Raw genomic sequence first — 16,882 nt, 5'->3', positions numbered from 1 at the left:
ATGAACAATGGTGGACCCGGCATGGGGGGGGGGGGGGGCCCGGCGTGAGGGGGGGGGAAGAACAATGGCGGACCTGGCGGGACTGCGCTGGGGGGGGGAGGGGGGGGGAAACAAAGGGGGAACGGGGGATGGTGGGGTGGAATTTGTAACTTAGTAAACGACCTTTATGGGCGACTATTTGCGTGCCTTGGCAAAGTATGCAAGCAAGGGATTTCACTGGGACTTGTCACATGTGACAAAGTATTCAATTCAAGCCTGAGAGATTGAACTACCTACTGCTGTTCCCATTTTTCATGTTCTTGCATTAAATGTGGATACATAATACTTTTCTATTGAACTGTACAGCCAAGAAAATGAATTGCAAAGTGCTGTGTTTCTCTTTAAGCCCTGTGCAATTCAGGAAATCAAAATTGATTTTATAGGGTAAATTGCATTAGTGATCATTACTGGATGAAATTATGTCATTGGTGAAATTGGACCGAACATTTCCAGTCGGGTTAGCTGACATTTCCTTGCATTGGACAAACGTCTAATGATGTTCATTATCGTGCATTGCAAGTTTCAGCCCACACTGACGCAAATTGGAGCTCAAAAATCCCCACAGTCTCAGTGGGACTAAATGTACATGTTTTTGCTTTAATTGAAATCTAACAGGACACTTTGCAAAGTGTAATGCACATAAGCATTCTGAAGTGCTCCGAGTGGGTTCAAACTAACAACAATTGTTTTCTGAAAAATGTAACCAAATGGGAAAACATTGTTATGTTTGGCTGTAGAAACAAGGAACTGCAGATGTTAGTTTACAAAAAAAGACAGTAAGTGCTGGAGTAACTCAATGGGCCAGGCAGCATCTCTGGAGGACATGGATAGGTGACATTTAGGGTCTAAAACGTTACCTATTCATTGTCTCTGGAAATGTTGTCTGACCCGCTGAGATGAGTTTCATTTTGAGATACAGCATGGAAACAGACCCTTCAGCCCTCTGAGTCCATGCCGACCATCGATTATTCTTCATTCAGTTGTATGTTATCTCACTTTATCATACTCGTTGTATGTAATCTTACTTTCTCTTCTAATTAACATACAAACCCCTACGTCTTTGAGATGTGGGAGAAAACCGGATCATGCGGAGAAAACCCATGCAGTCACAGGGAAAAGGTGCAAACGCCACACAGAAAGCATCCGAGCTCAGGATTAGACCCTGATCTATGGCACTGAGGCAGTAGCTCTACCGGATGTACCACTGTGCCACCACTGGTACTCTGTGACTTGGTATGTTTAGTTCACTGATCTCACAGTTGGCTTAAGTGTGGGGCCAGTAAGGACATGTGACTCCAGGAGCGAAGTCTACCCTCCTGAAGAAAAGGCAGGAGTTTAGTTGCGTGCAACAGGCCCTTTGGCCCACCGAATCTGTGCCAAACAACGATTCCCATACTCTAACACTATCCTAACACATCAGGGACTATTTACAATTATACCAAGCCAATTAACCTACGAACCTCTATGTCTTTGGAGTGTGGGAGGCAACAGCTCCTGGGGAAAACCCACATGGTGACGGGAAGAATGCACAAACTCCATACAGACAAGCACCCGTCGTCAGGATCGACCCGAATCTCTGGCGCTGCAAGGCAGCAACTCTACCACTGCGCCCGCAGTAATGCATCACTTCAAAAACCCTCCTCACTGCCATCTCCCTCTCCTGTGTGCTCCCAGTTGTTCTGGGGACTGCACCTTCAAATGCTGACAATTCTTCCCCCAGAGGAAAATGACAACATTTGCATTGTGATGATGTTGCTAAAACCTCGTAGGTCACGATTAATCACATCTTTTGAGGCGGAGACTAAACTGGTGCTGTTGCGTATTTGATTTGCATCAAAGTTGTGATCTTTTATTGGAGGGGATTTGATTCGACAGAGCGGCCACGGACAATTAAGTCTCAGCGCACCCAATAAAAGGTGGTCCAAACTGGTAATTTTTGAGGGGTTGTGGAGGCCCAGTCGCTGAATATATTCTAAAATATATCTGTAGATTTCTGGATATGGGGTTGGTGCAGGAAAAAGATGCTGAGGTAAACGATCAACCATTAACTTATTAATGGTAGAGCAGGCATGAAGAGCTGAATGGCCTACTTCTAAACCCATTTCATCTCATCATTCAGCTTGTCCCATGTGCAATGGTAGGACTCTGGCACTGCTAAAATGACTGACAATCAGTGGTGTGCATGCAATAATTGATCCATTTGCAAATCTTTTAGGATGTCAAGGAGTGTCAGGCTATCGACTGTACACAAATGTTCCAGATAAGAGAAAGATGGACAGAGTGCGAGAGGGAGATGGACAGTCTTGTGTTCATTGCCTGCTGACGATAATCTTGTCGAGCATTACGCAGCGATTCCTACGATAGTCAGCTGCAGATTGTAGGGTTTAAATTTAATCAGCCTTCTTTATGTACGGTGGAGAAAGTCTTATGCAGTTTATGAGCGGCTACAAGCGTCATAATCCGTGTGGATGGGTGATGATGGTCGGATTTAGGAAAGCAATTTCCCTGATTTTTCTTGAAGTTTGATTCTGCTTTCTGCTCGCGCTCTTGGCCCCGTTCCTCTGGGGAGGGAGGGGAGGGGAGGGGGGAGCTTGCATCAAATGTTCAAGGACTCCTGCTGTTTCTTGGAAGTGCCTGCAGGAGAATCAATCACTTCAAAACAGCAATAAATTGAAAATGTTCCGTCACTCCCACCATCCTGTGTCCCAGCTGGGTAATTGTTCTCTCTAGCCATTGACTCTGGCTGACTCTCAATTCTATTGGCATCTCGCTGCTTCCAAGGGATCTCGTCCAGAAAGCCAAGCATTTAGTTGCCGATCTCACAGCTGAGGTCAATGTGAATGTGGTCACTGTCACTTTCACCACTCAAAAGCAACGAATGCCTTGCATCCAAACACAACCAGACCTCCTAAACACCCCCAACCACGGTTGATGCAGAGAAGATTTACGATGATGTTGCCAAGATGCAAGGGTCTGAGCTATAGGGAGATGTTGAGCAGGCTGGGACTATTCCTTGGAGCGCTGGAGGATGAGGGGTGATCTTATAGAGGTGTACAAAAAGGAATAGATTGGGTAAACCCACAGTCTCTTGCCCAGAGTAAGGGAATCCAGAATTGGGGCACATAGGTTTAAAATGAGGGGGAGGGGGGGATATCTAATAGTAATAGGAACTATCGCAATGTTTAAGAAATATTTAGATATGTACATGGATAGGATAGGTTTAGGGGGTAATGGGCCAAGTGCAGACAGGGGGGGACTAGTGTAGAGGCAGCATGTTGGCCAGGCTATGCATGTTGGGCCGAAGGGCCTGTTACCGCACTTTATGACTCTATGCCTCGTACATAGTAAAAACAAAATGCTGGAGATACTCAACAGGTTGGGTGATGTGTAGAGTCAAGGTTCATCAGATGAAACTGAAATGTTCATTTTCTTTATAGGTATGCTTGCGCTTATAGATTAGGGTCCACAGTTTAAAGGTTGGACAGATAGATACAATGAGTGGGCACCCACAATGTTGAGACGAGGGTTCTTGGACTGCAGTTCTTCTCAATGGTCATCCTCTGGGGTGGGTCAGTTTTAGATTGGCTTTGATTGGGAAGGGTTTTAATTTTGTATCTATGTTGACCTCAGCTGGAACTTGCACTCGGTGAGAGAGACTTCAGGCAAGATCGTTCGAGAAGGACTAGGCTGCAATTGCATTTAAGGGTGGGAGGGATTGTCGCCTTGGATCAGATGTGGCAAGTTCTGACAAAAAAAGCCAAGTATTTAGTTGCCGATCTCACAAATAATTCATTATAGAGTCCCGAGGGCAAGTATTTTTCTTCATTGAGGAATATTAAATGGATTGATAGAAACATGATTATAAGATAGTGTACTGAAATGTCAAACCACACTAGTGCATCCCAATTCCTACATTCTATCAATGAAGAGCGTTTCGGAAATGGAAAGGCACAGACTGTTCCTTTCAACTAAACCATCCAAAATGCAGACGAAACGCGTGCTACTAATTCCAGGTATCACATTTTATTCACGATACCTTGAAGCAATATCAGAGGACGATGTGTCCCCTCGCAGAAGTCTGCTGTTGGAGGATTAGACACATGAAAAGAGAGATTGAAAATGTTATTAAGATTAAAATTTGGAAGATTCAAGACTTGCGTTCTTAGAGTCCAAAGCACCTCTGATGTAGTGAACATTCATTCCAGGTTTCAGGTGAAGATTTCAATTGTGATTATCATAACCTTGTATAAATGTAGTGTATTTTAATAGCAACGGTGCAGCCGTATTTTTGCCGTTACACTGGTACTATTTGGCATTTTGTAGCTTATTATTTTCATGGAACTTTTTTAAACAGGAAAAGCAATAGTTAGAATTTAGTAGCTCTGCCTTGAAAATATGACCCCGAGGATGAAATATTGCTTGAGGCCATTGAAACACAGACGCAGAATATAAGAGCCAGCACACCTTGGTCTCGTACAAGGGAGGTGAGGAATGTGTTCATTAGGACTACTTTTGCCACTGGGAATTCTGCTGTTCTTTCATTTGGTTCTCTTGCAGTTCAAGTACCCGGGGTCACTTAATGAATTAGATTGTGAGCTGCAGCCCACCTACAAAACCAGGATATAACACAGCAACTGCAGTGAGCCAGCCCAGAGAAAAACACTGAAAAAGTATCTTACCGTAATTGTCTCTGGAGGCGGCAGTGTAACGCAGCAGTAGAGTTGCTGCCTTATAGCCCTTCAGCGCTGGACACCCAAGTTCAATCCTGACTGCGGGCGCTGACTTTACGGAGTTTTACGTTCTCCACGTGGGTTTTCTCCAAGATCTTCACTACCCTCCTGCACTCCAAAGACGTACTGGTTTGTAGGTTAATTGGCTTGATATAAATGTAAATTATCCCTAGTCGGATCGTGTTCATGTGCATGTGGGGATCACTGCTCGGTTCAGACTCAGCCGGCTGAAAGGGTCTGTTTCCGCGCTGTATCTTTAACCTAAAGTAAACTATAACACCAGCTTTGGACTCCTGGGTTCCTCCTGAGGCTGCGAAAAGCACAAGGAATGTTTAAGAAAAAACTGCATATGCTGGTAATATCGAAGGTAGAAACAAAATGCTGGAGTAATTCAGTGGGTGAGAAAGCATCTGTGGAGCGAAGGAATTGGCGACATTTTGGGTCGAGACCCATCTTCAAAAAGGATAAGGAAGGCTGGTTTAATGCAGTACCTCATTTAGCCACTTCAGGCAGCTTCTTTCAATTCCTAAGTCTACTGCTTAATTCAATTGCATGATGTTATTATGAAATTACAATTTAATTCCACTTCCTGAGTGAAGCTTATTAGCCACCAGAATTAAAACCGAATAAGCTGAGAATACTCAGCGGAACAGGCAGCATCTGTGGAGAGGGATGCAAATGGCTGAGTTCTTACGAAGGGTTATTGATCTGAAAGACTAATCATGATTTTCTCCCTCTCTGACTAGTCTGCTGAGTATCTACTCTCCAGTTTTGTTTCTTTGTTTTTATGTCTGATTTCCAGCATCTGCAGTCTTTTGGAAACGCACGAAATTGCAGATGCTGGAATCTTGAGAAAAATACAAAGTACTGCAGGAACTCAGCGGGCCAGGCAGCATCTGTGGAGGGAAATAGATAGGCGAAGTTTCGGGTCGGGACTTTTGGTAAACGGCATTTCTACATTTCGTCATTTTGCATTATGAAGACAAAATGGACTACAGATGCTGCAATCTGGTGTAAAAACAAACTGCCGGAGGAACTCAGCGACTCAGGCGGCCTGTGTGCAGGGAAATGGACAGATGTTTTGGGTCGGGATCTTTCAATTCCTCCAGCAGTTTACTTTTTACTCGTTTTACGTTTTCCTGGAAGTTTGCTTGGGATCATCCTAATCTGAATCTCTTTCCATCCCTAATGATACTTGGGTATCAGTCAATGGTTAATCCTCTCCACATTCATTTCACATTCCCCGCCCCGAGATTTTACAACTCACCTACGCACTCATGGCATTTTACAGTGGCCAATTAATCTACCAACCTGTACGCCTTTAGCACCTGGAGGAAATATGGGCTGATCAGGGAGAGAAGGTGCAAATGCAGACAGCACCCCAGATCCAGATTGAACCTGGGTCTCTGGAGTTGCAAGGCAGCGACTCTGCTAACTGCGCTATTGTGCTGCCCCAAAGTAATTCCTTCACTGATCTTTCTTCCTTGCACACCCCTTCTCCAACATTGTACAAACCACCTGGTCCCAACCATCACCTAATGTTGTCCAACTCTCCGCCCTACAATCCTCTTGAGCCAGCCAATCATCCTGAAATCCCTTGTTTTTCCAACCTTGATGCTGTATTTTTGTTCCTTCCTTCCCTGTTCATTCATTAATCCATCCCAGTTATATAAACAAACTGTGGTTGGGAGAAGAAAGACAGAAAATACTGGAGTCATCAGCATCTCAGCAGGAAAGGAATAGATGATGTTTCTGGTTGAGACCCTTCTTCAGACTGAAGAAGGGTCTCAACCTGAAATATCGCCCATTCCCGTTACACAAGGGACTGGGAGAATCTGGGATAAGGGGACACAGTTAAAAGATAAGGGGGGGTGATCATTTAAAACTGAGGTGTTAGGAATTTCAGAGTCTCTTGAATTCTCTATTCTGGAGCATTATGGCTGCTTGATCTCTGCAGGTTATTCAAGAGAAGTAAATTTAAATTGGAAGGCGATGCAGAAATGGCACAAGAGAACAAAAAAAAAACAGATGCTGGAGGAACCCAGCAGTTCAGGTAGCATCTGAGGACAGAAAGGGACAGAAGATGTTTTGGGTTGGGACCCTTCTTCAGACTCTAGTTGGGGTTTGGGACAAAACAGCAATTATCATACGTAATGAAAGTGCAGGCATGAGAGACAAAGTCACCTACCTACTGTTTCCATTTCCTTATGTCCTGGTAACTAAATGTAATACAGGATCTCCTTCAACCTCTGACCTCTGTGCCAGAAACCATGATAATCTGCTCTAATCCCAACTCTGGGTCCAGTGAGCATCCCCTGATTTGATTTCCATGTCTCGCTGAGCAGATTGTAGTACTTACATGGTAATAAAATTCAATGCCATTCTGCAATTACTGGATAATCGGGCCCATACTGAGAAAAGGCTGAGGCAGCGCCAAGGTCAACCGATTATGGAGGAGGCTTTCGACTTTAGAGATACAGTGTGGAAATGGGCCCTTCAGCCCACTGAGTCCGTGCCGACCGGCGATCACTCCATACAATAGGACTATCCTACACACTAGGGACAATTTACAATTTACTGAAACCAATTGACCTACAAACCTGTACATCATTGGAGTGTGGGAAGAAACTGGAGCACCCAGAATAAGCCCATGCGGTCACTGTGAGAACGTACAAACTCCGTACAGACAGCACCCGTAGTCCGCTTCAAAACCAGGTTTCTGACACTGTACAGCAGCAACTCGACAGCTGCGCTGCTGTGCCGACCCTGCGCTGCCAAGAATGTGGCTTCTCGTAAAACAGATCTATGTGTTACAGACTGCAGATGTTCATGAAGACTGGAAGATGTAGAGAGGGCGATTCAAATTTTGTGCTGGAGAATGAAAAGATGTGGAAGAAATTTAGTTTACACATGCATGGTAACAGGCACTTCGGCCCACCAAATAGACGCCTACTCATCGATCACCCGTTCACACTAGTTGTATGTTATCCCACTTTCTCATCCCCTCTCTGCATACCAGGAGTGATTTACAGAGGCCAATTAACCTATAAACCCCCACGTCTTTGAGATGTGGGAGGAAACCCACGTGGTCATAGGGAGAACGTGCAAATTCCACACCCGACTGCACCCAAGGTCTGGATCGAGATCTGGTCTCTGACATTGCGAGGCGTTAACTCGACCAACTGTGCCACTGTGTCGTCCTTTAGAGTTGCCACCCCCATGTGAGCATAAATGTTGACCATAGTTTCTCTCCCCTCACAGCGTTCAACTTCAATGGGATCTGAAGAGAGTGGTGGCCAATACTCCTAAATAGGTAGCACATAGCCCATCCATAGATGTTAAGCTTGGTGAGTGCAAAGCTTGCAACTCTGCACAATTATCTATCGATTTACAATATCCCAAAATATCTTCTGGCCAATTAAGTAATTCAGAATGATCAGTATTGTTGTAAAATAGAAAAGCCGGCAGCAATTTCAATGAAGAGTCAAGACACTACAGATGCTTGGACCTGGAGCTAAAAGCAAGCTGCTGGATGAACTGAGCAGGTCAGGTTGTATTTGTGGAGGCTGAGGGAGTGTGGATGTTTGGGTCGAGATCCTGCATCAGAACTGAGTATAAAGGGGAGATGACATATAAAGAGGTGAGGGGAAGGGCTGAGGCAGGAGGTAGCAAGCAATAATTGATCCGTGTGAGGAGAGGTTGCTGAGCAGATGGAGCCTGGAGAGGGATGGACGTACATTGGTGATTCATGGAATCAACAAAGGGGTTGCAGATGTGTTTAAGAAGGATGCTCGAAAATCGAAGGTATACAAAAATGCTGGAAAAACTCAGCAGGTACAACAGCATCTATGGGGCGAAGGAAATAGGCATCGTTTCGGCCCGAAACTTTGCCTATTTCCTTCGCTCCATAGATGCTGCTGCACCCGCTGAGTTTCTCCAGCATTTTTGTGTACCAAGGGGTGGCAGATGATGGAATCTGATACAAAAGGTGGCACAGCAGTTGACCTGCTGCCTTGCAGCGCCTGAGACCCAGGTTCGATCCCAACTACGGGTGCTGTCTGTACAGAGTTTATACTTTCTCCCCGTGACCGCGTGGGTTTTCTCCAAGATCTTTGGTTTCCTCCCACTCTCCAAAGACGTACAGGTGTGTAGGTTAAGTGTAAATTGTCCCTAGTGTGTATAGGGCAGCGTTAATATGGGGGATCACTGGCTGCTGCGGACTTGGTGGACTGAAGGGCCCGTTTCTGCGCTGTATCTCTAAACTAAACTAATGTGAAAGGAAGGCAATTTGAATGCACACTCTCCAACAGCAATGTGGCAATGACCAGATGATCAAGGAAGATATGAGTGATGCTTATAATGCACAGCAAGAGGTCCCTCAGCCCAGGGGTTGCGCCCAGTCACACCTAGAGTGGCACAGTGGCGCAGCAGTAGAGCTGCTGCCTCGCAGCACCAGAGACCCGGGCTTGATCCTGACCTCGGGTGCTCTCTGTGTGGAGTTTGCACATTTTCCTGTGACCACGTGGGTTTCCTCCGGTCCTCTGGTTTTCCTTCCACATCCCAAAGACATGTGGGGTTTGTAGATAAGTTAGCCTCTGTAATTTGACCATAGCGTGTAAGGAGTGGTTGTGAAGTTGGGATAACAAAAAACTAGTGTGAATGGGTGATGGATGGTCAGTGTGGACTCAGTGGGCCAAATGGTTTACTTCCATGTTGTATCTTTTGATCAATCAATTCGATCAACCTTCAAAATAGCGGCAATGAAACCTTTTCCTCTATCCAAGGGGGGGTCATATGCGGTGCTTGATTAAAGCATTACCTCAGTGAATATTAGCAGCACTCCCTCAGTACTACTTGTAGACTCATCCTATGACAACATATTGATAATATTTATGGGTCATCTAATCCAACCCATTTATTATATACAAATTGTAATCTGAGTAGTCAATATGATAGGCATCTCGCCTCTGAGCCAGTAACTGCAGAGGAGGAAGATTTACAGAAGGGTGCTCTAGTCAGGAATATAAAAAGAAGGATCTACATTGGTCCCAAGTTATTGAAGTGGTTGCAGAGTTGAATCCAATCAAGCAAGGTTTTTATATAGAGTAAATGACACCACAAAATGAGCTATAGACGTAACTCCAATCAATAGACAGTTCAGTTGCTGACATTTCAGTTGCAAGTTTAAGATTTACAATTTAATATAGTGTTTCAATACATGTGAACGTTGTGCAGCAAAGATTGCTCGGTGCGCAGATGGAAACTGTCTGTGACCTGTATTGTGTCGAGCTCGGAGATTAATTAACGTGCTGTGATTTCTACTGTGCTGTTGAGGGATGGCATGTGGCCTGAGTGGTCCATGCCTCGGTTGTGGCATTGTGACACCGAGGAGCCCCCTGCAGACAGGACATTGTTGTCCACACACCACCCAGTTGTCAACCAGCTGGGTACCAGCTGGTTTCCCCGAACCAGGGGGCCCACCTAATGGACGGCTCAGCCTTCCAGCTGGTGTTGGATGACTGCGTCCCTCACACACACACACACACAGCTCCGCACTCCAACAGTGTCCAGGACCACAATGGAGCAGTAATTGGCCACACATTTATTCAGATACATGCTCGCCCGCACGCACGCTCACTAATGCACACTAGCACGCACGCACACTAACACGCACTTACTCACTCACGCACTCACACACATCTTTAACGCAATTTTTCAGGGTAAAATAAGTAATTGCCTTGAGTGTGCTGGTTGTGGGTAAAGTGTTCAACTCATCAATGTGTGCCCTTGTGCCAATAGCTGAATGGAGAAAGATTCGGACAGTGAGCTGCCAATGAGCCTAGCCCAGAATGCCCAAGAGCCTGAACTTTTTTTTTTTTTTTTTTTTTTTGCTAATGGAATCAAGGAATATGGGGAGAAAGCAGGAACGGGGTACTAATTTAGGATGATCAGCCATGATCATATTGAATGGTGGTGCTGGTTTGAAGGGCCAAATGGTTTACTCCTGCACCTATTCTCCATGTTTCTATTTTTTTTTATCCACAGCTGCTGTTTGACCTACAGAATTTTCCACTTTAGTTCCATCTTCATGATGTTAATTCATAAATCAATGTTAACATCTCCAGAGTGATGTGCCTCAGTTAACATCTCATGCCTCACCCCATCCCTTCACAACCTGCCCACCAAAGGGCAAAAGAACCCAGACAGTGAAAATCTGCAAGGTCTTTAATCTGAAACGTTCGCTCTGTTTCTCACTTTTGCTAGTTACCTCCTCTCTCCTTTCTACATCTCTCCCTCCTCCCGTCTTCCTTCTTCCTCTTTTGTTTCCTCTGTCCTCTTTTCCGCTCTCTACCCTCTGTGTAGCCATCTCTTCTTTGTTCTTCCCCCCTCTCCTCCCTCTTTCTCTTCCCCTTTCCTCCTCCCCACTCCTTATTTTCTCTCTGCCCTCTATTTCCCTTTTCTCTTTCTCCTCTGCTGCGCTGAATCACTACCCATTTGCAGTCTTTGCATTCACTCTCGCCACCCCTACTCGCATTCTCTGCTCCTTACTCTTGAATATTTCCACCCTGACCCTAGCTTGGTTTTATTGCTTCCTCTCTTCTGCATTTTTGTGTTATTTGTCCACCTTGCCCCAATCTTGCCTTTGAAACAATCTCATTATTTATTTCTGTCCACCTTAACATTCTACCCCTTTTATTGCTCTAGTCTCCTTCTCTTAACCCGTTCCCCTCTCCCTGTCTTCCTATCTTGCTAATCTATTCCATGTTGTTTGCATTTGACAGAGGCTAATAAATGCAACTGTAACATCGTAAAGCATTTTACTTCAACGTCACCTTTCAACATGCTTAAAACAAAGGGCGTGCTAGTACCCAAATAAACTGTGCCTCAAACCACACCATGGTCAACGCACCAAATCTTTGATCTCCTGATTCTTGGCATGTATGCCGCCTAAGCGTCTGAATAGACAATAGACATGGAAAATATCTTCAAAACTAAGAATTGTTGCATTGTTGGCATTGAAGTAACTGTTAGCTGCATTAGCCCACAATTGACTGCAAATAGAATCCAGTTTTGTGCCTGTCCAGTTGTGTGAATTTAATGTTTTTGGAAGCTGGGCGCTAAAGCTCCCCACAGTATCTCGGATAATTCCTGGCTGCCAGTGTGTGATATGTTGGGGTGTGCGGGGGGAGGGGCGGGTCAATTTTCTTGTTCCGTTGCAGGCAGCAGGCGTCTCCCGATAATCTCTTGGTTCAAACCCAGTCTTGCTCGATGACTTTAATAAAACATCGCTTTGCAGCAGCAGACAGGCAACGTTATTCATCATGACAGCTCCAATTGAACTGCAGTGGTTGGCACACCGAGAGGCTTCGAGTGGGGAGTTTGAGCAGCCCGGATCAGATTGCAATGTTTTCATGAGATGAAAAGCTCCGGTGGTTAACTGGCAGACTGTCTGCCATGGTCCAGCACGTACCACACTCGCGATCTGATTTACTTCATGCGTTGCCACTGCTCTCTCATTTGCAGAATGTGCTGCAGCTTACCGAATTGTGAAAGGCCTGGATAGAGTGGCTGTGCGGAGGATGTTTCTACCAGTGGGAGAGTCTAGGACCAGAGGCCATAACCTCAGAATAAAAAGGACGCACCTTCCGAAAGGAGGTGAGGAGGAATTTCTTTAGTCAGAGGGTGGTGTATCTGTGGAATTCATTGCCACAGGAGTCTGTGGAGGCCAAGTCAATGGATACTTTTAAGGCATCGATTGATAGGTTCGTTGTGAGAGTGTTAGGGGTTCGGGGAAAAGGCAGGAGAATGGTGTTGAGAGGGAAGGATGGACCAGCCATGATTGAATGGTGGAGTCGACTAGATGGGCTGAATGGCCTAATTCTGTTCCTATAACTTATGAGCCCATGAACTTATGAGCTTCAGTTGCTTACAGTTGAGGCAGACTGCCCGACTTTCTCCCCATCTCTCGGCAAGCCTTCAGTTTTGTTTTGTGCTGACTGCCCATACAAGTCCAATGCATGTGCCTACCTCCCAAATCTCATTTTGCCCAACCACACCTACAATCACTCTGAAGAGTCCCAATCCAAAACGTCAACTATCCACGTTCTCCTGAGATGTCTGACCCATTGAGTTACTCCAGCACTTTGTGTCCTTTTGTGTAAACTAGCATCTGCAGTTCCTTTTTTTTCTACAAGGACTTTCCAATTCTTTGGGTACAGGCACAAAAAAGCTTATTACATGGGTATCCAAACCTTAGGAACCGCCTGTTCCCAGGGTGAACATTTAAAGAATACCATTAGCTTGGGATACATGTTCCAACATTAGTGTCTGTATTATGCCATGCCTGTTCTTTGATTCGGGTACCCTGGTTACTTTGTGCTCCCATGGCCTGTATCCAGGTCACAAACTGCAGGGATACAGTCTATTTTATGGACACTGCCTATTCCTGAGGTACACATTGTGTACACACACCCTGTCAATTGGGTTTGGATATGTCCTGCACTCCAGGAGGAGGCAGGGCACATGGTACAGGAATGCCTGAGCTGTCCCCCTGCAACAGGCAGAGCCATGGAACCTTGTTCTGTAAGTACAGGCAATGCCCATGGTGGAAGTGAGCTTGACTGTGATGCTTCATGCAGCCTAATAGTCTTCAGTGTGGTGCCGTACCCTGCCATGGGTTAGAATCATAATACCACTCAGCATAGTGGCGCAGCTGGTAGAGCCGCTGCCTCACAACGCCAGGGATCCATGTTAGATCCTGACCTCGGGTGCTATCTATGTGGAGTTTGCACGTTCTCCCTGTGACCGTGTAAGGGTTTCCTCCGGGGTGCTCTGGTTCCGGTTCCCCCCCCCCCCCCCCCCCCCCCCCCCCCTTCCTCCCCGTCATCCCAAAGACATGCAGATTTGTAGGTTAATTAGCCTCTGCAAATTGCCCCCTAGTGTGTCAGGAGTGGGTGAGAAAGTAGGACAACATACAACCAGTGTGAAAGAATGATCGATGGTCGACGTGAACTTGGTGGGCCGAGTGGCCTTGTTTCCGCGCCGCATCTCTAAACTAAACCAAGCGCTGAATCGGAAGTGGGTATAAAAATAAGAGGTGGCTCACAGCGGGCTTGTCTACTTCCTGCCCCAGTCACGGGGATGCGAGGTACAACCTCCCGTCCAGCGCCAGGCTCCACAGACCTGACAACAGGGTGACACTGTTACTCTGCCAGTGGAGCCCCGGGTACATCCTCGCGTGACATCTGCTTCCCGCAGCCGGCTCCATTCTGTTTAATATTCGATTCCTGAGATCCACAATAACCAGAGCAGATTGTGATCAAATATTTATACAGTGTTTTATGAAAATTGAGTTTATTACAGTAAATTATAAGCACTGGGAATTCATCAGAATATTAAAGTTACAAGATTAAAAATGGATTTTGTTGGCTGGTATAATTTCTGTCATAAAGATTAAATTGGAGTCCGAGTGCTTTTTATTGTTGTTTTGGGATTTGTTACCTATTGTCTGTGCTCCATTTTTTTTTAATATTCCTTTCCCTTCGTCTCGCTCCACACAGTAAACAACTTTAGTTTGGAGATGCAGCGCGGAAACAGGCCCTTCGGCCCACCAAGTCCGCACCGACCAGCGATTCCGCACATTAATACTACCCTACACACGCTAGGGACAATTCTACATTTACACCAAGCCAATTAACCTACAAACCTGTACGTCTTTGGAGTGTGGGAGAAAACTGAATATCTTGGAGAAAACCCACCCAGGAAGAGAGTATAAACTCTGTGCAAACAAGCACCAGTAGTCAGGATCGAACCAGGGTGTCTGGCACTGTAAGACAGTCTCTCTGCCTACGCTATCATGCTGCATTGTAGGCAGATTGAACACAAAGATGAAAGCCAACCTTCGAGGTGATGGCTCTGGTGTTGCTTGGTTCCACTAAGCCGGCTTGTCCATTTGTGTTCTATTGATTGCTTGTTAAAAGGAACGCCTGCTGTTTGCTGTGATTCTGTCCATCAAGGGTCATAGAGCCATACAGCATGGAAACAGGCCCTTCAGACCAACTTGCCCACACTGACCAACATGCCCCATCTACACTAGTCCCACCTGCCCGTGTTTGGCCCATACCCCTCTAAAGCCGTCCTACCCATGTACCTGTCCAAAAGTTTCTTAAATATTGCAATACTACCAGCCTGAACAACCGCCTCCGGCCACTCATTCCATACACCCATCACCCTCTTATTCCATACACCCAAAACCCTCAGATTCCAGGCCTCTCTTTCTGTCTGCCTTTGACATGATTCAAAGCATCAGTTCAACCAACAGACACCATTGGTTTCCTCCACCTGCTTGCTGCACAGCATCCAGAACAGATGCTTCAGTTTTCCAAAATGGCAACATGCAAACCATCTCAACTACACAACCTCTTTTTACTGCTCAACAAACTTCAGTCTCTGCCTAGAGCCAACCTGGCCCACTGATAAAACAGGAGAGTCTTCTCTACTCTTCTTCTGAAGATGTTGACTATGAGCATGCAAGAAACATGAGCAAAAAAGGCCAATCAGTGCTTGGAGCCTGCTCCGTTATTTATTATGGTTTTATTGATCCAATTTTGGCCTCGGCACCATATATCCACTCCCGCACAGTCATGCTGCAGTGTGCCAAGGACATGCTCTGATAAGTGGCAAGTAATATTCAGGCCACAAAAGTGCCAGCCATTGATCGCCTACAAGAAGAGTTTACCCATCATTGCCAAGGCCTTCATAATAAAGATTGAGCTGTTGTGAATTTTCAACATTGTTAAGAATTCCAAGAATACCTCGTAGGTTGTTAAATGTTTTGAAAAGTTCCAAGGCTGTTACAAGTGTGACATAGATGCCAGTTTTCTCTCCAAGGTCTCTAGAGACTGGTCTTTATCAGAAATTTGGACTGACCTCTCCACATGCTAACCTAGTATATCAGAACCAATTATACTATCAGTCTAGCCGAGATCTATCAACGAGCATTGATCGCGGATTGAACTTGCAGACTTCCTGGTCTGAATAGCTTTTGAGCGGAATGGATAAACATTTTCACACGTATTTGGCAAAACTCACCGAAGTAAACACTGTTGTTTCTTTACACCTCAGCATCGTCGGTGAAACATTGAAAAAAAAAATTGGAGAGAAGCAGTGAATAAATCTGGTGGTAACCTGAGGTTATGGGGAGACGCTAGGAGAATGGGGGTGAGAGTGAAAGATAGATTGGACATGAATGAATGACGGAGCAGATTTGATGGGCCGAATGGCTTAATTCTGCTCCTGCAAGCTATGAACTTATTAGATGAAGCATGAGTTCAAACATCTATAAGTTGAAAGAAGAATAGGATGAGTGAATAATCATAAACATACTTCATTAGCCAAGTGTGTTTTGCAACATATACGAGAAATTTGATTTGCCATACAGTCATACAAATAAAAAGCAACAAGACACACAAAATACATTTTAGTATAAACATCCACCACAGTGACTCCCTCACATTCCTCACTGTGATGGGAGACGAAAAAAAAGTTAAATCTCTTCCCTTCTTTGTTCTCTTGCGGTCAGTCGATCGGACCCTGGGTCGGGGCTGGTTGAACCTTCAGTGACTTTGGAGCTTCCCGACATCAGTCTCTATCCGAGATTGCGAGTCCCTTGATGCGGGAGGTTGCGGTTGGAGCGTTGATCCCAGGCAAGGGATTGCAAGCTCCGATGGTAAGTCCACAGCCGGTGGGGCTCAAAGTCAGTCTTGAGCAAATCCACCAGCTCCATGCTGTTAGGCCACAGAGCGACCGGAGATACGATCTGGAAAACAATCGCATCTCCGGGCAGGTATGAGATTGAAGAAAACATTTCCCCCACCCCCTCTCCCATCCTCCACATAAAACAAACCAGAGAATATTAACACAAACTTTTAAAAATACACTAAAAATAACAAAAATGACGAAAAGACAGACAGACCGTTGGCGAGGCTGCCATCGCTGATGGCTTTCACCTGGTAGAAATGCCAACTTTTGTTGAACCATGGAGTGATCCTACATCTCTCAGCCCTGGTAGTAGAAGTTAACAGACATTGGAACATCAAGGTTATCAGAATCAA

General features: G+C 45.4%; 1 protein-coding gene across 18 annotated transcripts in view; it reads left to right on the top strand.

The window, feature by feature from the left end:
* LOC129711276 (receptor-type tyrosine-protein phosphatase S-like) overlaps window positions 1-16,882 on the top strand; it is a 382,253-nt gene that overhangs the window by 20,118 nt on the left and 345,253 nt on the right. The window contains exon 2 of one of the 18 annotated variants that reach the window (XM_055658801.1): window positions 12,294-12,425. The exons of the other annotated variants lie outside the window; for them this stretch is intronic. The gene's annotated coding sequence lies outside the window, so the exon portion shown is untranslated. The remainder of the gene's footprint in view (window positions 1-12,293; window positions 12,426-16,882) is intronic. 18 annotated transcript variants of the gene reach the window in all.

This window comes from Leucoraja erinacea, chromosome 29 (genome assembly GCF_028641065.1).
Source record: "Leucoraja erinacea ecotype New England chromosome 29, Leri_hhj_1, whole genome shotgun sequence".
Taxonomy (NCBI): Eukaryota; Metazoa; Chordata; class Chondrichthyes; order Rajiformes; family Rajidae; genus Leucoraja; species Leucoraja erinaceus.
Note: the sequence above shows the minus strand (reverse complement) of the source record. Positions and strands in the feature narration are given on the sequence as shown.